Below are 21,995 nucleotides of genomic sequence, written 5' to 3' on the forward strand. Positions count from 1 at the left end.
ACCTCCAAACATCACAGGGTATATATTACCATTCTAAAACATTCATAGTGTGGAAATACTAGACCAAAGCAAGACCAAAAACCAATTGGGTAAACTCCAAGCTCTGTGTCTCCATTTTTGATGTAAACGTGCTCTTCAGATCTCCAACTCCTTTCATATCTGTTGATTGCAACAAACTTTTTCTTTTGGGCTGGTTCTCCTCCCTGTTAGCAGCTCTCCTCAGTAGTATCCAAGGCTCTGGTATGTCTAACATTTTGGGAGTTCCAAGGCAACTTCTATGTCCTAGCTTCTTGTTTCAATGTCTAGGGTCCACACATGATCTTCTGTGTGATCCTCCAAAGGGCTTGGGTCACGACTCCAGCTCTGCCCTCTGTAGCACTCTAGGTTCTGGCTGATTCCACTTCACTGCTGCTGCTGTTTTTTTGGTAATCCCAGGATACTGGCATCTCCAAACACTGGGGTCTTCCCTGCAACTAGACTGAAATGTCACCAATAGCCTCTCATAGACTCTGTTCATGGTCGCAAGCCTCAACTTCTTTGCATGACCCCTTCATGTCTTCAAAACTAGTACTTCCTGGATGATTCTTACACATTGCCAAGTCCAGCTGCTAGCACAAGGTCTATCTCTGGAACACAGGTAATTCGTGCTCTCAGAAAACACTTCCCAAATGATTTCACCTCAGTGTTGTTGTCTATTGATCAATACCAATTTCTCTTTTTTTCCACTTTTTTTTATATTTTTATTTGCATTTCAAATGTTATTCACTTTCCTGGTTTTCTGGCCATAAGCCCCCTATCCCATGAACATAGGGTTTAGCTCCATTCTGTTTCCTGGTATCCCTTTAATCTTTTACTATACATTTGTAATTTTCCTTTCTAAGCTTGCTATGCTTGATCAAAACATTCCTCATAAGAGTGGACCACAGGACAAAGTATAAACTAGACTTTTTGAGACATCCTTTGTCAATGCAATTAATCTATTTTTTGTGGTTCTTTTTTTTAAACATTTTTATTAGATATATTTCTTTACTTACATTTCAAACATTATTCCCTTTCCCAGTTTCCTGTCCATAAGCCCCCCATCCCTTTCCCTTCCCCCATATGGGTATTCCCCCCAATAAATCCCCCTTATTTCCCCCCACCCCTATATTCCCCTGCACTGGGGATCCAACCTTGGCAGGACCAAGGGTTTCCCCTTCCACTGGTGCCCCCAGTAAGGCTATTCTCTGCTACATATGCAGTTGGAGCCCTGGGTCAGTCCATGTATAGTCTTTTCGTGGGGGTTTAGTCCCTGGAAGCTCTGGTTGTTTGGCATTGTTGTTCATATGGGGTTGAAAGCTCCTTCAATTCTTTCAATACTTCCTCTAATTCCTCACAAGGGGGTCTTATTCTCAGTTTGGTGGTTTGCTGGTAGCATTGACTTCTGTATTGCACATGTTCTGGCTGTGTTTCTCAAGAAAGATCTATATCCAGTCCCTTTCAGCACGCATTATCTAGCTTCATCAATCTTATCTAGTTTAGGTGGCTGTATGTATATGGGCCACATGTGAGGCAGGATCTGAATGGCCATTCCTTGAGTCCCTGCTCTAAACTTTGCTTCAATATCCCCTCCTATTGATACTTTTCCCCTTTTTAAGAAGGAGTGGGAGCATCTGCATTTTGGTCATCCTTCTTCTTGAGCTTCCTGTGGTCTGTGAATTGCATCTTGGGTAATTTGAGCTTTTTGGCTAATATCTGTTTATCAATGAGTGCATACAAAGTGGGTTTTTCTGTGATTGAGTTACCTCACTCAGGATGATATTTTCTAGTTCATTCCATTTGCCTACGAATTTCATGAAGTCATTGTTTTTGATTGCTGAGTAGTACTCCATTGTGTAGATGTACCACATTTTTTGAAACCATTCCTCTGTTGAAGGGCATCTGGGTTCTTTCCAGCTTCTGGCTATTATAAATAAGGCTGCTATGAACAGAGTCGAGCATGTGTCTTTATTGTATGTTGGAGCATCTTTTGGGTGTATGCCCAAGAGAAGTAGCTGGGTCCTCAGGTAGTATAATGTCCAATTTTCTGAGGAACCTCCAGACTGATTCACAGAGTGGTTGTACCAATTTGCCATCCCACCAACAATGGAGGAGTGTTCCTCTTTCTCCACATCCTTGCTAGCATCTGCTGTCACCTGAGTTTTTTTTCTTAGCCATTCTGACTGGTGTGAGGTGGAATCTCAGGGTTGTTTTGATTTGCATTTCCCTGATGACTAAAGATGTTGAACATTTCTTTAGGTGTTTCACAGCCATTTGGCATTCCTCATCTACAGATTTGGGTTTTTAAAAAGAGCCAAGGGTATTTGTAATTGGCTGTCAAAGTGTTGTCCTAATATTGACATATTATTTTCTTGTCTCTCTAGTCTATCCTGTATGTTGTCGGCATTCCTCCTGGGGAACAGATCTCCTCTGAAGGCTCAGTTCCCTTCTGCCGCCTGTGACTCAACATGTGGAACTCTCAGCACCTTCTCCAGCATCACGTCTGCTTGCATTCTGTGCCATGATGATAATGGACTATAGTGCTGAGGGAACAAGCCAGCCCTAGTTAGATGTTCTCCCTTCATAAGAGTTGGCATGGTCATAGCGGAAATCCCAGCTAAGACAAAATTCATATTTGATATTGTTTGGGTGGCCAAGAACCAGAGACTAGAGATCCCAGAGTCCTAGGGTGAAAAACAACAGCAATGACAAAAATAGAGTGATAAAATGACTCCTAATGGCATTCTGTTATATTTGTAGATCAGTGTCTTGTTCAGCCATCATGAGATAACCTTTATCCTTCAGCAAATGGGAACAAATATGAGACTCACAACCAGACAATACTCTCTCATTGAGATGGAGAGACATTGGAATACTCAACCTTAAATGGTGTGTTTCCATCAAATCCCTCCCCTCAGAGCTCAGGAGACCACTGGAACAAGGGAGTGGAAAGACCGTAAGACCCAGAGGGGTTGGAGGTTACCTAGAAAACAAGGCCTTCTAGGGGCTAGAGAAATGGCTCAGTGGTTAAGAGCACTGACTGCTCTTCCAGAAGTCCTGAGTTCAAATCCCAGCAACCACATGGTGGCTCACAACCATCTGTAGTGAGATCTGGTGCCCTCTTCTGGTGTGTCTGAAGACAGCTACAGTGTACTTACATATAATAAATAAATTAAAAAAATAAGAAAAAATAAAAGAAAACAAGGCCTTCTAAATCAACATGAGCAAACCCATATGAACTCACAGAGACTGAGGCAGCATTCACAGAGCCTGCACAGGTCTGCACCAGCTCCTCTATGCATTATGGCTTCCTGTTTACTGTTTTTATGGGATTCCTGAGCATGCAAATCATGGGTCTCTGATTGTTGTGCCTTCTCTTGGCCCTTTTTCCTTCTGTTGATTTATTTGTCCACCTTTGATGTGATATTTTTGTTTTATTTTATTTTATCACATGTTATTTTTATTTCTTAGAAATATGTTATTTTCTAATGAGAGATAGAAAGGGAGTGGATCTGGATGAGAAAGGAGGTGGAGAGGAACTGGGAGGAGTAAAGGGAAAATAGTAATCAGCCTATATTTTTGAGAAAGGATTCTATGTTCAATAAAAGGAAAAATATTTTAAAAAATGGAATTCGGGCAGAATTCAGAATTCCTCATATCTATAAATGACAAAAATCTATTAGTTTTTTTGTTATTACAAGTTTCATTGTGAAACTTCATTGTGATGAATTTGTGAAATCTATATGCCTGTAGAATAGCTCATTTTTACATATTTATGTACACATGTATCCTGTTTTGAACAAAAATAAACTATAAATTCTAGATACATTAGGGCATATGAATATGGGTAAGACACTATAATCTTAGGAAACTACTGCTAATTCCTTGATACTCATGATAGTGTTGTGGTCATCAAAGATAATCTTCTTGTTAGGAGATCCACAACTGCTACAGTGATATATTTACTAAACATCATTCTGTACAGAAATTACATACTACCTGTCTAGACAGATGTTGTCCATTGATGAATTAGTTCCATTTGTAAAGTTTTATACATCAGAAAGCTTTGAATTTGACCAGGCTGTCCATTAATCATCTCTGGAAAAGTGGCATTAATTTTAGTTTTATTTTTACAGCATGTACTGGCTGGTTTTATGTGTCAACTTGACCCAAACTAGAGTCATCAGAGAGGAAAGAGCCTCAGTTGAGAAAAATCTTTCTATGAGATCCACCTGTAAGGCATTTTTTCAGTGATAAAGAGGGAGGGGCCCAGTTCATTGTGCATGGTGGCATCCCTGGGTTTGTGGTCCTGGATTCTATAAGAAAATAGACTAGAGAAGCCATGGGAAGCAAGGCAGTAAGCAGCATCCCTCCATGGCCTCTGCATCCTGGTTCCAAGTTCCTGCCCTGTTAGAGTCCCTGTCCTGACTTCCTTTAGTGATGAACAACAATGTGGAAGTGTAAACCAAACAAACCCTTTTCTCTCCAATTTGCTCTTTGGTCACGGTGTTTTCCTTGTGGCAATAGAAACTCTAACTCAGACACAGCATTAAAAAGCTTATGCCTCAGGTGAGCTTCTCAAACATTACTCTCTGCACAATGGCATTGAGCAGCCAGAACTCAGAGTCACATCTGAGACCTTCTGCTACATATCTGGGACATATGTCCCAGCAGCTGTCCTTCATACAGGTGGCGATAGAACAACAGGTCGGTGACATGATGGGAACAGGTGCTATCATAGAGTAACTAAAGGCCCAATTAAAGAAAATGCCAAATTGAGGTAAAAATCAAGGGTACCAATCCATGGCAGCAAATTGTACCCACATCACTCAGTTATGGAAACAAATCCCTTTAGCTCAATTTTCATAGCCTTGTGGCTATGCTGCAAAGTGTGTATCTGCATCTGTTTTGGCAGAAAAATATCAGGTCCTTTGCACCCACGTTGGTTTTATTGTAACAAAGTAACTTCTTCCCTTTAACATTTAAAATGATTATTTTTTCTTTCCAGTGACACCCCCAAAAATAATTAAAAATAGACTTACAATAGAGAATGTCAACTCCAAATAAAACCTCCCAGGTTCTGATGATCCTCCCATTGAATGGGAGGGTTCCAGTCATTGTCAGGAGAAAATTTAACAGTGCCACCTTAAACTACAAGGATATCTGTTAGTTGTCACAATTAAATATGCCAACGAAGAAGCCATTTTCTCAAAATCCCACTTAGCCCGCCCAGACATCTCCAACCCGCCCTTGCTGACCTTTATACCCTCCCTTTCCCTTTTTATCAAATAAGAGAAGGTCAGATCCATGTTGGTAAATGTTGTCTGTATTCACATAGAGACACAATGGAATCTCTGAGCACACTGTAATCACAGAGAAAGGAGAAAAGCAACCTAGCACCCTTCAGCCTCCAGCAGAGCTAAGGAAACTGAAGGGCTTTTCTTTTTTTCCCATAGAGCATGGTGATGAAATTGAATCCACAGGTTTTTGAGAGAAAAAAAAAAGGGTGGGGGGTGAAATGAATTTAGAATAGGAGAGTGGAGATTTTTCTTCCCATTTTATTTTTCTCAAGGTATTCCCCTAAAATAAATGGAGAACCATGGTGTTGAGAAGAGAGAGACCTCAAAAAGAAGATGACTGGGCTCAAGAAAAGGGCGGGAGAGGAAAATGACTACAACTTACTCCCAGGGACTGGAGAAAAATTTAAAAAGGGAAGGAAAAGAAAAAAGGTTAGAATATATCAGTCTTCTAATGCTAGTCAGACTCACCTACATCCTCCTCTCCTTCCTCCCCTTCACCAACACCTTCACCTTCATCCTCACCCCCTTCTTTATCAATATCTTCCAATCTTCATCATCCTCATCATCTTCCTTTATTATTTATATCAGGAGCCAAATAGCACTGCAAGGGATTTGGCCCAATATCATCTTTGATGAGCTTTTCCAACCTCTGTACCTCAGCAGAATGGCCAGTAACTAGGTAGAGGTGTCTCTGGCACTATGTACGGCTTCCCGCAGGCTTTACTCTGTGTTTGACTTGAGCATTTTGTCAAACCCTTTTCTGATTTCTATTTGATGTCAGTGGACTTTGAAGATGCATCACTACTCTCATTCAGATGAAATTGGTTAGGGAGAGCTTTATTTTCCAAGAGAAGATTTTCATCAAAACCAAACTATTCTGTAGGCTTGTTTAATGTCTTGAAATTCTGTCATTTCAACTCTGGTCAAATAATGCAGAATCTTCCTCCCCAAGCAGTGCAGACACTTGTGGATGGTTGATAAGTGTTACCCCCAAATTTGGGATTTTGGCTATCAGCTCTAACCTTTTTCAGAAAAAAAATGGTTGGTGGAGTTTGTTATATACGTATTTTTTATCTACTTTCAGAATTTCTTCACTGGCCTGTTCTTAAAGTCTACTCCATTTTGTACTTCCTCAGTATGTTCAATTGTTTCCTGCTGTTATTTATTTTTCTCCTTCTGAGGAAGGGAAGTGGCTGTGTCCCCCAGCTTCCCTTAAGGAGCCAGCCTGAGTTTCTTAGCCTGAGGCAGGAGCACAGATTACTGCTTCCGGACCCGGGCATGAGGCAGTGGCAGAAGCTAGAGGCAGGACCTGGATGCAATCGGCTAGAAGAAACTTAAAGGAACTAGTAATTTATTCTCATTAATTTGTTCCTGGTGCTCTTTGAGGTGGTTACTTTTTACACTTTTCTAGTTTTTTTTAGAGCAGGATATTTAAATTAGATGCTTTTAATTAATATTATTTAAATTTATTGTAGTCCATTTTATTGTAGGCAGAGCCTTAATTGTACCTGATAGCTCCCTATAAGTAGTCTACTTACCAATATTTCTTAAAAATTCTGAAATGTCAAGTGTGATTTTCTACTTTGATCTAAGAACTGTATAACATTGCAAGAGGATATTTCCAGATGGGGGGGTCTTCACCTATCTAGTGTGAGCCTATGGCTTACAGTCTTCTGCTCTGGGATGTATCTGTTTATTTCTACTTTGTTGAGGCTCAGTTGTCTTTGTGAGTTATATATGTTCCATTTTCATTGAAATGACCTGTGCACTCGGGGCACAATGTGATATTTTCTAAGTGTTTAGTGTTCTTGCTTTTCTCGCAGTGGCTAAACTTTGAAGGTTGTTCTGTTCTTTGTGAAGATAGGGCATTTTGTAATTTGAACTTATCCATCTTTGTACTATCTCAGTGGCCTCCATCAGTGTTGTTGAAGGCCTGGGTCTTCAGTTTTCTTTGCATTTTTCTGGTATAACTTTGCTTCTCTTTGTATCCTCAGCTTTTATGAATCATTAAGTATTTCTTGTATTTAGCAATATTTTTTTTTGCTTCCTTGTGAGTCAATTTGAGCATTTCCAAACACTTCACTACTATTATTATAAAAGCAAATGCGTGCCTACTTATATAGGACAAATGGGATCTACTCAGCACGCAAAGAAAAATCGTAAACACTTCTGATTCTGCTCTACAAGGACAACTGCTATTAGCATTACGCTATTTCATTTAGTTATGTCCTGGCCCTCAGAAGGTGTGTTATGAAATGTTTCTTCTTTATTCATCACCTATTTTAAAGAGCATTATTTTTCAAGGCATAAATTGCATTTTATACATGTTTTCAGAACTGTCAAGCTCAATATATTCCCCTTTTCTGTGTTCCCACGTCTAGCTATTCAGAATGCCCACTCACGGATTTGTACTGAAGTTCAGATAAAAGAAAAACCTCCCTTTACTTTCTTGCACTGAAAATGTCAGTCCTACAAAGTTTTGCAGCATATACTGTCTTCTGTGCTCTGTAGCATGTCAACATGAGCGAAGTAACCATGTGCTCTAGGCTTTAAACTTGGAATGTTGAAACGAAAAGAGGACTTTTACTATTTATCTCAGGATGATAGACTTAAACCAAGGGTGTTTTGGATTATCTTGTTCTATAAGTACCATACAGATGTGGGCCTCCATCTTCAGGACACCTGTAGGGTGCCCTCTTCCTGTCTGTCTCTTGTCTGTCTGTCTGTATGTCTGTATGTCTTCCTCTGCCTCTGCCTCTGCCTCTGCCTCTGCCTCTGCCTCTGCCTCTGCCTCTGCCTCTGCCTCTGCCTCTGCCTCTGCCTTTGCCTCTGTCTCTGTCTCTCCACAAGGTGTGTGTGTGTGTGTGTGTGTGTGTGTGTGTGTGTGTGTGTGTGTGTGTGTGTGCGTCTGTCTGTCTGTCTGATTCTTATCTAGCTAGCTGACCATTTCATTGAGTTAGACAAGAAGCTTCTGCTTGTGATCATCATTGATTTCATCTTGATGTTCTTTAACTTCTATTTTGGTTGTTAACACCTACATCAGGCCTCTCACAACCACCTATAACTCCAGTTCCTAAAGACCCAACCTTTTCTGGTGTACATAAACTCATGCGAACACACATGCATGCACATAAACAAGACAAGCAGAGTGACTTTATCTCTGCTTCTCATGCTCAACATTGTATTGATCTCCTTGAAACCATATGTTCAGTCCCTTCCTCCAATACTTAATGATCTCAGTCTTGTTCTCTTCTACTTTGCAGCCACACCGAGGTACCTACAGTAGTCACAAATGCTTCTTCTTATGAAGGGCATGTGGGAGCTCGGAGTTGCCTGACATATTGATATTCCTGGTCACTGCATATTCAGCTTCACTAACCTAAGTGAGCATACTCACGATGTTGTAAAAAGAGAATCTCACTTTATGGTTACTTGGCATAACGATAGCACTAATAGTTAAAATACCAACGATTAGTAAAAGCAGCAGAGCACGGATAGGTCAGCTCTTTCAGATGTTGCCTGAACATCTGTACAACAGGCCTCAGCTTTCTCAATTTTGATGTTGTAGTTCTCATTATTGAGGAAGTCCCCAAATAGGTTCTGATTGGAGACTATGGGCACAGCCAGTAAAATGGGCATGGGCTTATGATTATCTTTACTGAGACCATGAAAAGGTTTCTCCACAGAGTCCATCATACCACAAACACAACGACATTCATTTATCAAGATGGGAATGAGCTGGTGAGAAAAAGAATCTACAGGGGTTTTCTGGATACTGAGATCATGTGTTTCATATATTTGAATGTATCAGAGGAGGAGACTGGAGAGACGGTTCAGTATTTACGAGCTCTTCCGGGTGTTTTGATTTCCAGTACCCACATGGTGACTCACAACACCAATTCTGCAACACCGGTTCCAGAGGCTCCAACATCCTCTTCTGACTTATACTGGTACCCAGCAGGCTTGAATGTGGTGTACAGACATACATGTGGGCAAAACCCTCCATGTACATAAATAATAATTATTAAGTATCAGAGAAAACAAAATCGATATCTTCTTATCCCCAATAACCTTATTATTTTGATGGCAGGCCTTATCTTAAAGTTCCTATTGCTGTCATAACACACTATGGCCAAGGCAAGTTATGGAAGGAATTTATTTGGCGTTTACATTGCCAGAACAGCAGGGGCCAATCACCATCATGCCAGGAGCAGGGCAGCAAGAAGACATGGTACGGGAGCAGCTACTGAGAACTCACATCCTGACCTGCAAGCAGGAAGCAGAGAGGATACAAGAATGGCAAGAGACTTAAGAAACCTTTAGTCCACCCCAGTAACAAACCTCCCCCAGCAAGGCCACAGCTTTCAGTCATTTTCACATAGCTTCCAATGGGGGAGCAGATTTTCAAATATCTGTGGAGGCTGTTCTCATTCTAACCACAACAGGCCTGACTCTGCTTTGCTTTCCCACTGCTTCGGGAAAGTCTCTTCGCTCGAGCAGGTACCCCTACCTAAAGACTGAACTGTGAGGAGTGTAAGAAGCTTGAGTATGTGGAGTCCCGAGTAGAGCTGTGTTGGACTTGGGCATGGCTCCATCAAGGACCTCAGAACTATGGAAGCATGGCAGTTTCCTCCCAGAGGGAGGCTAGGAAGGTGTGGATGTTGATAGTGTGTGCAAAACTATCTACCTACCCTCTTCTACCTCCAAAGACTGCTCCCCTAGAGAGAGTGCCCATAATGAGATTAGCTAGCTGAGCCTGCCTTTTTGATCCTGCTGTGCACGTAACCTCTGCCTCCTTGTTTATCTGTAGATAATAACCCTGCCTCCTCATTCAGCTGTGACAGTGCACTGACTCTGCTTCACTATTCAATTGTCTACATTACATCAGACAGCCCGGTCTACCTGACCCCAGCCTTTCCTGTATCTGTGTCTTTATATGTTTGTCTCTCCTTCATTCCCTCACCATCCTAGTTAGGTCTGTTCCTAGACTACACAATGATGTAGCATTGAGCATCAAAGATTTTATGTTCACAGCTCAGGACGAGCACTATAAAAATGCTGACTAATGCTATGTTCGAGATCAACGTGTTGCATTTGACAGCAGCAAACCTGTCCAAAGGATGTGCAACAGCAGTGGCATGTGACTTGTTGCTAATACAGAGACCAGGCATGCTTCTGGCATTGTTTTTGCCGTGACAGTGAGAATTATCAAGGTTCTGGTTCCATGATGGTATTTCAGCACACCAAAGCTAGCCTCTGAGATTTTGTGTATCTCTTCTCACCAAGTCATAGACAGAATTTCTTTCAGTCCCTTCATATGTAGCGTTTAGGTCTTTGACCTGCTTGGCTTATTAGAGAAGCAAATTATCCAAACTCTGTCTAATCTTACATTTTGCAATAAAAATCCCATTGTGATATGAACTGTTAATGGTTATTTACATTACCAGTGACCATTTGGTTTCTGTAAAGGTAACAGCACCGATAAAGGCAGTGACCTCAGTCCTACTCATGGGTGCCATCCTCTTTAGGAATTTCTTCTATTAATATCAACTCCAAGTTTCTTCCACATGACTCAGAACAGACTAATGGCCCACTAGAGACAGAAGTAGACACCAGATCTACTCCTATATTCAATGAGCTTATTATTTCAACACACAGAATATGGAAACAGATTTTCTCTTCCCTACTACTTCTATTCCTTAGAGTTTTGTTAAATGAGGCTCTTCAGGCTCTGAGTCTACCTCTGTCTCCTCCTCCTCTTGTTCTGGTTCTTCTGAAGTTGAACCAACCATGACTTGGATGCCTTCTGATGACTGGTTCATAGTGGGGCTGGCAAGAAGAGCCTTTGAAAATAAAACAGAGAGAGAATTGGTGACACACACTTGGGAAATAACTATCCTCTAACCAGGATGTTGACTTTAAACCATGAGTTCTTATCTTAATTTCCTATGGGATCAAAATTTTATGTTCCAAGGAAATGATGTTTTTTTTTTATTGTCTAAAATAAATTGCAGACCAATGTTGGATAGTTGTTGGGTTTTTTTTTTTAAATAAACTTCAGGTTGTTGGTTTTGTGCAGAGGCTTAAATTCTCATCTCTAGTGCCTTTTGGAATGAATACGTATGTTGTAAGTTCATTGAGTGACAGTTCTCAAGGAACAAACGAAGTAAATCATCAGCTTCCTTACAAAGTAAAGCTATAAATGATTTTAACAGTTCCAATAAAGACTGACTCTCCATGAGCCAGTGATTACTAATGCCTGCATCAAGATTTTCTCTCTTCCTTAAGAGCCAGGAGCAAGCAGCATGTATTTTCAGGGGCTCAGTTTTATTAATATTTGCTCTGTCTATCCCAAGTGAATAATGACATGTGTTGCCTGTTTAAATGCTTTCTGGAATTTTGGATAATATACATCTATAATACAATGTTTACACTTTCTTATGAGTTAATTTCAACTGAAATTGCCACCAGAATTTTGTATGTGAAGTTATTTTTATAGTATTTTCTGTGAAAAATAAGAAAGCAAGTTATAGGCATAGATAAGGACCTTCTGAATAGTGTATCACTCAGGAAATAAAGCCAACAATTCACAGATGAGACCTCATAAAACAGTGGCTCTCAAGCTTCCTGAGGCTGCAACTCTTTAATAGTTCCTCATGTTGTAGTGAGCCCCAAACATAGAATTATTTTTGTTGCACTTTGTAACTGTAATGTTGATACTGTTATGAGCTGTGACATAAATAACTTTTCCTCATGGCTTTAGGCAACCCCTGTGAAAGGGTCATGATCCTCAGGTTGAGAACCACTGTCATAAAATTAAACCACAGTGAAGGAAGAGGTGGTTAGCTGTGTGAAGGGACTGTTTACAAAAGCAGTCTGAGTAGAAAATGATGAATAAATGCTTCTCGGCTTGTTCATTTTGAACAGTCTAGGGCCTCACCCAGGGAGTGGTGTCACCCATGGAAGGCAGGTATCTTACCACAGTTAAAATAATCAAGATAGTCCCTTACAGACACCTCCAGAGGATCATCTCCTGTTGACAATCAACACTGCCCATTACAACCTCACCCTCTATTAAGATGAGACTTAAAGTTAACATTTTAAGGTAAAAAACCTCTACCTCCTGTTCTCATAGGTTCATCAACAAGGTGTAAGGTACATTCAATCCAACTTTAAAATTTTAAGTCTTTAAAAATTCCAATACTGTGAAAGCCCAAAAGTTTGTTGACTATGAGGTCCTATAAATGTAAAAAAATAAGTTACATACTTTGAAAATACAATGGCATTAGGTACAATACAATACAGAGTACAATACAACACTATAGGTAAAATAAAGCACAATAGATAAACATCCTATTCCCAAAGGGAAGATTCCAGGCATGTCGAGAGACAGTCACACTAAATCCTGCAGCGCCATGTCCCAGTCCTTGGCTCTGCTGCCCTCAGGACAGACACATTGTCTTTCTAGGCTGGCTCTGCTCCATGACTGCAGCTTCCCTCAATGCATATCTGATGCTCCAGGGATCTTCACAGCAACCTTGCTGGCCCTCACCATCATAGCGTCACATAATTGGCCCCTCAGGGCCTTCTTGCAGGGGTGTTAAAACATTTCTGGGCCTAGCTGTTCTCTTTCATCATGGAGTCAAGACTCCAGGACTCCATCAAGCCTTTATCTTCCATGCTTGCAGACCCACTAGGGATCATGCTACCAAGTTCTGCTAGCTCAAAAATGCACCCCGGCCCTGCTGTCCCACAGGTGTTTGAGCTTCTGTACACTGACCCCAGATAGCACCTTCTTTGGCTGTTGCTTTTGAGGAGCTTGGAATTTCTTCAGTTTAGGCTTTCTTCCTTTAAATGAATTTGGCTTATCATGAGGTACCGCCTCTGGATGGGTGAGGTTTGGCTTCTGGTCTCAGTGCAGCCTAAAGGTTTCCCTTTAGTGATGCGGACCTTTTTAATAATTACAGCTGCTTTCTCAACACCTATCCAAATGCTCTCCTGTCTGGAAATTACATCTGGCAAACATATTAATCTATTATTTTTAAGCTCAGGACACAGGAAGAGTGGAGCTAGATAGTTGTCCATAGTATAACAGGAATGGCCCCTGGCACAATTCCATCTAGAGCACTGTTTTCCTTTGAAACTCATGTGTAGGGCATCACTGTCAAGGTTTCTCACAGCATCATTGTCTTCTATCACAGTAGGGGGACTACTGTCAATGCATCATCATCTCTCTCTCTCTCTCTCTCTCTCTCTCTCTCTGTGTGTGTGTGTGTGTGTGTGTGCGTGTGCGTGCACGTGCGCATGCATGTGTGTAATGCCCATATGTAGCACAGTACTATATAAATTCAATATATACAATGAAATAAAAAAAAAAACTACATGGCAAATCTGACTTTGAAATTCAGTCTGTTTCCCCCATACCTTTAGATACTTTGTGATAATGCATTTTAAATGTTTCTAAAGTCAATGTATGCTTATATTATTTGGTATCTTCCACTGTGTTCCCCACTCAGACTTCTGTTGGTATGATTTACCTGTTGGGAGATGTGTGGGCTAATCCATTTGCTGTGGCATAGTCCTCTACTGTTTGAATATATTCAGAGTGACTCATTTCCCCCTTTTCTAGTGATTTGCTATGAGGATGCTTCCTTTTTATTATTATAAGCAATGCTGCTGTGATCATGAGAGCAAAGATAAATACATTTAATTATATCAAACTATAAACTACATCAAAAACCAATCTTTAAAATGTAGAAAGGGCAATTTTGAAATGTATTTCCAGTGCATATAACAACCAGAGAGCTGATATTCAGGACTCCTAAGACACGTACACAAATCAACAGAAAGGATACAAAGACAACAACAATCAGAAACAGTTGCGGGATAATTTACTGAGGAGCAGAAGAGCAAAGCTGAGCAACCAGTACAATAATAAGAACTGCCTCACAGACCAAAATGCAGAGGAAACGTACAGCAGCCACACACGGTTACACTGTGGAAGAAGGGAAGGACACCATGCTGAGGAGATGTGGGTTGATGAAAACACATTTTATATGGCATGAGGAAGTTTAAATTGGTACAATTATCTTAAAGAACACAATCTGGGAGAGTGAAAGGTATGAACACATATATGGATAGAGAAAACTCCTACCCAGGTATCTGTAGAGGAGTTTGAAGAGGATTGCTGGTCCTTCTGAGCCAAACTTTTTTTTTTTTTTTTTTTTTTTTTTTGTTAAGAACTTGGAGCATGCAGGGCATACTAAGTTAGGGTGACTCAGTAATTTCTGCCTCTATACTAAGAGCATATATTGAATTTTGTTCTTTGGGAGTTTTTGTTGTGATTTTTGCATTGGGATTAAACCTAGGGCCTCGCCCATGCCTAACAAATGCTCTCACTGAGCTATGTGCCGAATTAAGCGGTGAAGGAGAGATGCTGGGTAGCTCTTGAAATCTGAGTTAAATTGCAGTCTTTATGTTTAATTTCATCTGTACGTTAAAAAATAAATTTTGGTTGTAAAAACTACCCTAAGGGCTCTAGTTATTCTCTCTCCCTCTCCTTCTCCTCCTCCCTCTCCCCTCCTTCTCCCTCTCCTCCTCCCTCCCTTTCTCCCTCCCCCCTCTGTCCTCTTCTCCTCCTCCTCCTCTAACATCTATTGTGGCTGTGTAATGAGCTGAGGTGAAGGAGGCGAAGCAGCTACTGCTTATTACGTTTTTTTAAAGGCTCAAACACTTCTATCTGTGCTCTTATAAGCATCTCTACCCAGAAGGCAAATCGAAGCTTTTCAGGGAGACTCCATTATCTGGATTAACCTACCCTGTTCCTTCTGACTGCAGAGGACACTCAGTAATCAGTGGTTGACAGCACCCGTGATGGAACTCTGATCTGACCATCTCCTGAGTTTTTAGCTGGAAAGAGACATTAAAGCCATCCACTTAATCACTAGAAGGAAATGAATACACAGATACAGAATGGCTGAGGAAATTACCAAGCACAGCCAAGAATAATTCCCCGAAGTTCCCTAACTCAGCTTCTAAGATTCAGAGGAAACTTAGAATAAGATTAAGAATAAGAAAATATGGTGGGAGAGTGGAGGAAGAGACATTTATGCAGCTCTCAGTGCGCTCCAGGATATTGTTCCTAAAGCATTTCAGAGGGAAAAATGCATTTTCAAATGTCCTTTGCCCCACCCCACCCTAAACCAGTAGTTTAGCACAGAGCTGTAACCCAGATACTGTGCAGGGGAGGAAGAAGATAAGGAGTTCAAAGTCCCTCTAGATGACACAGTGAGGTGCAGACCCGCCTTAGCTGCATGAGATGCTGTTTTTTTTTTTTCTAAATAAAACCCAAAAGTAAACCAACCAACCCACAAACAAAACAAAAAGTTTTTCCTACTCATGTGAGGCAGAATATTTTTACTTTTTTTTTGAAAATTTGCTCATGATTTCATACATGAACACAATGTATTTGAATCCTATCCAAGCCCACTCCTTACCCCCAACTCTCCCAGAGATCTCTTTCCCATGTGATTTCTTTTTCTAAAGATAAGAAAGAAACAAATAATGATATCATTAGTTTTTTTTTTACATATCACATACAATATCATCTATAGTGGAAAAATCTGACTTTTTAATTTCACATACTCGCTGGATTAGTGAACACTTCTTTCTCAGTCAGAAAATTCAACTTTAATCTGGCAAATGAGACTTCAGAGGGTGCTGTGTTCAGAGCATCAAACTTGCCAGTGGTGGAAACCCTGCAGGCAAGCGACGCCTTTTATAATTTATATCATTCCATTATTGATGAATACTTTTCAGCGCTTGGGAATAATATCTCAGACTGAAGACATCACGGCTGCTCTGTCGTGATAAATGATGCCTGTGGGTAGCATATCTGGTTCTACATGCATTGCTGCCTGCATTTTACCTGCTTTGTGGGGAAACAATGAGACACACTTGTTTTCCATGCTTCAGACTTTAGTGATGGTGATCAGTATCTGAAACAACAAAAAATTAAGCAGGCATAGCAAAGAGGGACAAACTGAGCAGGCAACCCTTTCCTAAGCCTTACTAGAATAGTTAGGGAATCTGCCACTCACGGAGACCTCTACTGCCCTTCTCTGCCAAAGGAACCTTCTGAACAGAGCTTAGGGAAAAGGCATCTTCTGCTCCAATATATAACATGTTACCACTCAGGAGCTGGGCTTCTACCCAGTATTTAATTTGGGAGCCAAGATTAATGTTGCAGCTCACATGCAGGAAGCAGTAAGCGTTCATTACGCATATAATGTGGCTCCTGGCACACAAGTTAACTGTAGGGATGGGTGGGAAATAAGGTTTAGTGTGCTCTAAGGTAAGGACTCAGGCTCTAGGACCCTGAAATGCTTTCAAAAGCTGCCTCTCTTGGAAGCTTAGAGAGCTCTGTTCTGACTTAGGGAGAAGCAGAGGACAAGTCGCATTCTTAGGTGTCCAGCCCTCTTGCTCTGACCACAACTCACCTCCCTTTTCTGTTCCCCATAGCTCTATATGCTTGTTATATTCTGTCTCATGGGGACATGGTGCGATCCAGGTCTTCTTGGGTGGTATCCATAAGACATGGACAGAAAAACATAGATTTGCTCACACTTGCAAGGCTAGGCCACTGTGTAGGTTAAGGGGAAAGGGGGCTCTTCATTCAAGGATGTGAATTAAGGAAACGAAATCCTTCAACCACCTCTACACCTTTTCCTTAGCTCTCTAAATTTAACAGCATTTAAAATTTCAGTGCCAAAAGTTCGTTTATGGGCAAGAGATATGGCTCAGTAATTAAGAGCACCAACTGCCCTTCCAGAGGACCCTGGCCTATTTTCATCACCCACATGGTGGCTCATGACCCTATATAATTCAGGTTCTTGGTATAAAGAAATGCTCAGTGAGACCCTGACCAGGTAAGACCAACCACTGTAATTCCTTTTAGCAGGAGTTAGAATGAGATCAGACATGGGAGATGGAGTTATCACAAATAAGAAGGGGACAGAAAAGGGAGGTGAGTCTGTGGGGGGGGAGGAGGGAGGGAGGGAGAGAGAGAGAGGGAGGGGGAGAGAGAGAAGGGGAGGGAGAGGAGGAGGGGAAGGGAAAGGAGGAGGAGGGAGAGGAAGAGGGAGAGGAAGAGGAGGGAGGGCTGGACACATGAGACGTGACTTGTTAATCACCTCACCAATCAGCTCTTTTATTACGTTCTTTTCTGTTTTCAAACTACAGTTGAAAGTATTTATTTATTATTATTTTATGGGCATGAATATTTTGCTTGCACATGTGAACCATGTGACTGGCAGAGGACAAAAGAGGGCACATTAAGGACAGTTTTGATCTGCCATGGGGGTACTGGGAACCACTTCGGTCTGCAAGAATAGTTCCGTGAGATCGTGTCCAGGTAGAACCAACCACTGTAACTCATTCTAGCAGGAGTCAGAATGACAGCTCTCAGCTGTCCCTGCAGCCCCTTGATGCACATTTTTGAATGAACTTTCTTTACTCCAACTACCTTTTTAAGTATGTTAAATTCTTACTTCTTTTAGGTTAATTTCTCTTTTGGGCTGCACACTACTCAGTGTGACACCATTACTCTGAGTGTCTGGTATTAACAATTCCCCTATAAAATATCCTCGCCACTTTTCAGAGAATTCAACTTTCTCAAACATGAGGGCATCCTTCAGTGGTGATGGAGGAGTGTTATGCAGTAGAGACTTCCTAAAGATGATACACTATGGCATCATTCCACCAAGTGCCAGTCCAGCTCTGGGTATTGTGCACAGAGAACACAAGAAAATAGCTCCGAGGGTGGCAATAAAACCTCGGAGCATTTTGTGCTTGACTCTTAAACAGGGCTGTAGCTATTTAGACAGAATATCAAATGGGAAGGCTAGCGTTAGACATGAATATGTGCTATTCAAGGGAAGTCGCTCAGCAGACATCATCTGCGGCTCAGTTAATGAGAACATCCAGTAAGTGCTCATGCTGGGAGAGATGTTTTATTAATTCCATGTCATTGGCTGTTTCAGAAATGACTGAAAAATGGTTCTCAAAACATCCCACGAAGCCCAGTGTACACTCAAAAAACATAAATAGCTGGTGCAGGCGCTCTGCAATCTCTTTTGGCTGGTACCAGGCTGAAGGAGAATCCATTGTGGGGTGGGTGTGGCTTAGGAGGGTTCAGAGGACATGACACATAGGGACTGGCATTTCTTGAAGACAATGATGGTGAAGGAGAATCAGGGCTCTAGGTCAAGGATAAAAGATGGTAGTGAGGAAGCAGGGTCTTGACACATCTAAAAGGGTCTGCCCTAGATGTGAAGAAGAGTGGTAGATCCTTGTATAGGACTTCAACAATAGCTTGTCTCCTTCCCAGAACTCTATTATAGAGACTTGCAAAAGTAGCTTTTTAACCATAAATAAGAAATATTAGAGGCAAGAAAATGCAAATAAGATTTAAGAGTTTTGTAAAGATCCATATTCACACAGATAAACTTAAGGAATAATATACGTGCATCTCCAGAGGTAGGCACCACACTGAAAATGTTTATTATTGGTACTTATATTGTCACGTTTCTGTGATATATGTGTTCATGCACAGCATCTGATATTGTTTCACATTTTTCAAAAATTTCATTAAGGATATTTGCTCTCTGCAAGGCTCCTTCCCTGCTTTGAATGCAGGTTCTTGTGGTTTAGTCATTGTAATTACTGTTTTTCATTGTATTTCATTGGCAAAACATTCTGCAATTCTTCCTGCATCTTCCTATGGGTGGACCAAAGAGTACACCTGAGCCAGTCCATGGCTCCCGCTACATATGTAGCAAAGGACTGCCTTGTCTGACATCAGTGGGAGGGGAGGTGCTTGGTCCTCCGGAGGCTTGTTGCCTCAGGGAAGGGGGATACTGGAGGGCTGAGGCAGGAGTGGGTGAGTGCATAGGGGAACACTGTCTTGGAGGCAAAGGGGAAGGGGGAAAGAGGTGAGGGGTTTGTGGAGGGGAGATTGAGAAGGGGAACAACATTTGTCATGTAAATAAATAAAATTATCAATAAAAAGAATGCAGAGAAAAAAAAGACTACATATTGTATGAACTCAACTATAACAGATGACATCATGGACGGAGGGATGAAACATGTGACAATGTAAAAGATCAGGAGGTGCCACGGAGTGTGAGGGAAGTTAGTGACATGAAAGATTAGTGGAAAGTTAACTTGCAGAATAAGTGCTGAGATCGAATTATATGTCTGAATGTGAGTATGTATACATATGTGTATAGGTATATGTCTGTGTATATGTATATGTATACATTCTATAAGTTCTGCTTCTCTAGAGAACCCTGACTAATACAGCTAGTAAGCTGATAATATCCACAACAGAAGTATTCCTATGAATAAATCAGAAAACTCCAATTTGATGGGGGAATAAATATATAAAGGAAGTGCTATGTAATGCTGTAGAAAAGTTTCATAAAGCTGACAGGCCAGAAAGACTACCAACACCAGGATGCTCGTGGTGTAGAGATGGTAAGACAGAACTGTGCAAACACTGTTGAAGGATATATTGCATTACTTAGCAGAGTAATGGATGACCAGACTTGATGAGCCAGACAGTCTACTAGAGAGTAAATTCTTGGAAAGCTCCTTGTACACTAGGAGGTGGCATTTGCCAAATGCTAACAGCAGCACTGTTTGTCAAAGAAAACGTGCCAGCTACTCCAAATGTTCGAGAGTAAGATGCATAGATAAGTATGGAATGTTGATATAGTAAAATACTACACCACGGGAAAAAGGAATCAACTTCAGAACTCCCATCAGTCCAGATGGTCTCCATGGCATAAACTTGGTTGCAAACAAAGATGAAATAATTCACTATGAATGTTCAAGCAGAGGGACTCATGGGCCATAAAGATAAAATAAAGCAAAAAGAAAGCCAGATGAGATTACAAATGAGTGAGGTCACAGTCACTTCCAAGGGGAGGAAGGAGGGATGTTCAGTCACGGACTAGAACGGCATCTGGGAATGGAGATGTTCTTGGCCTGGTTGTGAAGTACGTAGCTTATTTCATCATGGCTCTCCATGGACTCTCAAGTCTCATTTTATAATTCCGACAATGCCCCTGTAGTTGGAGACGTCAGCTCCCTCAGAGGTAAGGCGGCTAAGCCTGCTGTGAACTTGCTCTTTTATTATGGGCGGCTCCTTTCCTCTCTGTAGGAATCTGCTTCTTTGTACCTTGCCTGTCTTCAGTAGTCACTGTTTCCCAGCTCCTTATGTATTCTGCTCATGTGGGATATGTGAACCCTGCTCACAATGTCTTGACTTACTGAGTCTACTCCAGCAGCTTTATTCTGGATAGCAGGAAAATGCAACGCACCCTTAAGAGACGATTCTCAACCAGGCAAGAACAGAATTTAGTGACTTTGTAAAGAAACCCATTTTTGGCATAGACTTTGTGAATCACGCTGTCTTCTTAGCATTGCAATCCAGACCTTTTCCTTGGTCACAGGCCCACACACCCACTATGACACCTTGTCTGCCAGTGTCTATCAACCATAGTGGTTACTACTGACAGGGGCAGTTTTGGGAAGATTTTTCTGTAGGCCATAGAGAAAGACATGGCCAAAATCTAAGCACAAGACACTAAGGGAGAAAATGAAAGGCCAGTTCTGGACGTGCTGTCTAAATGCATTGACACTGAAACAGATATTTTAAGGACATCAGAGGAAGTCAGTGTTTATTCAATAGACTTACAATTCAAGATCTTTCTATGTTGAACTTGTGTTGGTGAAACCTGTGTCTCCCATTTATTCAGCATTAAACATGAATCTGTTTTCTTTATTTGTTCTACTCTAGAATTATCTTGACCTTGCACTTATGTGTTCTCTGGAAATTAAAAGATAAACTTGCATGCTAAATGTCCAAAAGAATAATTATCTGGGTGATACATCTGACATGCTTTCAGCACTAGGATCGAATCAGATGCAGAGGGACAACAAAAGACTATTGCAGAGAGAACCAGTTCCCTATACTGGTTTAACTAAACAGCACAGGCTTCTTGGAAGTGAAAGTCTGAGCTGTTGAGATTCTAACTTGTAAACTTTATAGTGATAAACTTAACAGCACGAGTGAGGAAAACCTCAATATTCAGTATTTAGATTCTTCAGCCTTTTATGAACTCTGAATAACATGACAGTGTACTTTTTATAGCATTCCACCTACATAGTATAATTTAAGGTAAGTGCCGTATTGCATATTTCAAATATAGGTTGTCATCTTAAATACCTGTTATTTTATTGCTAGAAGTAGATACTTGTGTACCATGTGCCAAACAACATCATGACATTATCCTATTCTCTTCCAAGAACATGCTTCTGTATAGGCAAACATGCAAACAGAAGTCTATAGAACTTTACCACAGAGAAAACACGTGAGCACAGCACATTAATACAGCATGTGAACATATTGTGTGAGTATAGCATGTGAGCACAGCATATGAGCATAGCATGTGACTACAGCATAGGAGCATAGCCAGTGAGCATGCCATGTGAACATAGCATGTGAGCATACCATATGAGTATAGCATGTGAGCACACCATATGAGCATGGCATGTGAGCAAAGTATTCACAGCATGGGAACATAGAATGTGAGCATGGCATGTGAGCACAGC

The 21,995-nt window shown here is 41.1% G+C and overlaps 1 pseudogene; it reads right to left on the minus strand.

The window, feature by feature from the left end:
* Positions 1-5,772: 5,772 nt before the first annotated feature.
* Positions 5,773-9,011, minus strand: LOC116904456 (annotated as a pseudogene).
* Between the last annotated feature and the right edge of the window lie 12,984 nt (positions 9,012-21,995).

This window comes from Rattus rattus, chromosome 6, assembly GCF_011064425.1.
Source record: "Rattus rattus isolate New Zealand chromosome 6, Rrattus_CSIRO_v1, whole genome shotgun sequence".
Classification (NCBI taxonomy): Eukaryota; Metazoa; Chordata; class Mammalia; order Rodentia; family Muridae; genus Rattus; species Rattus rattus.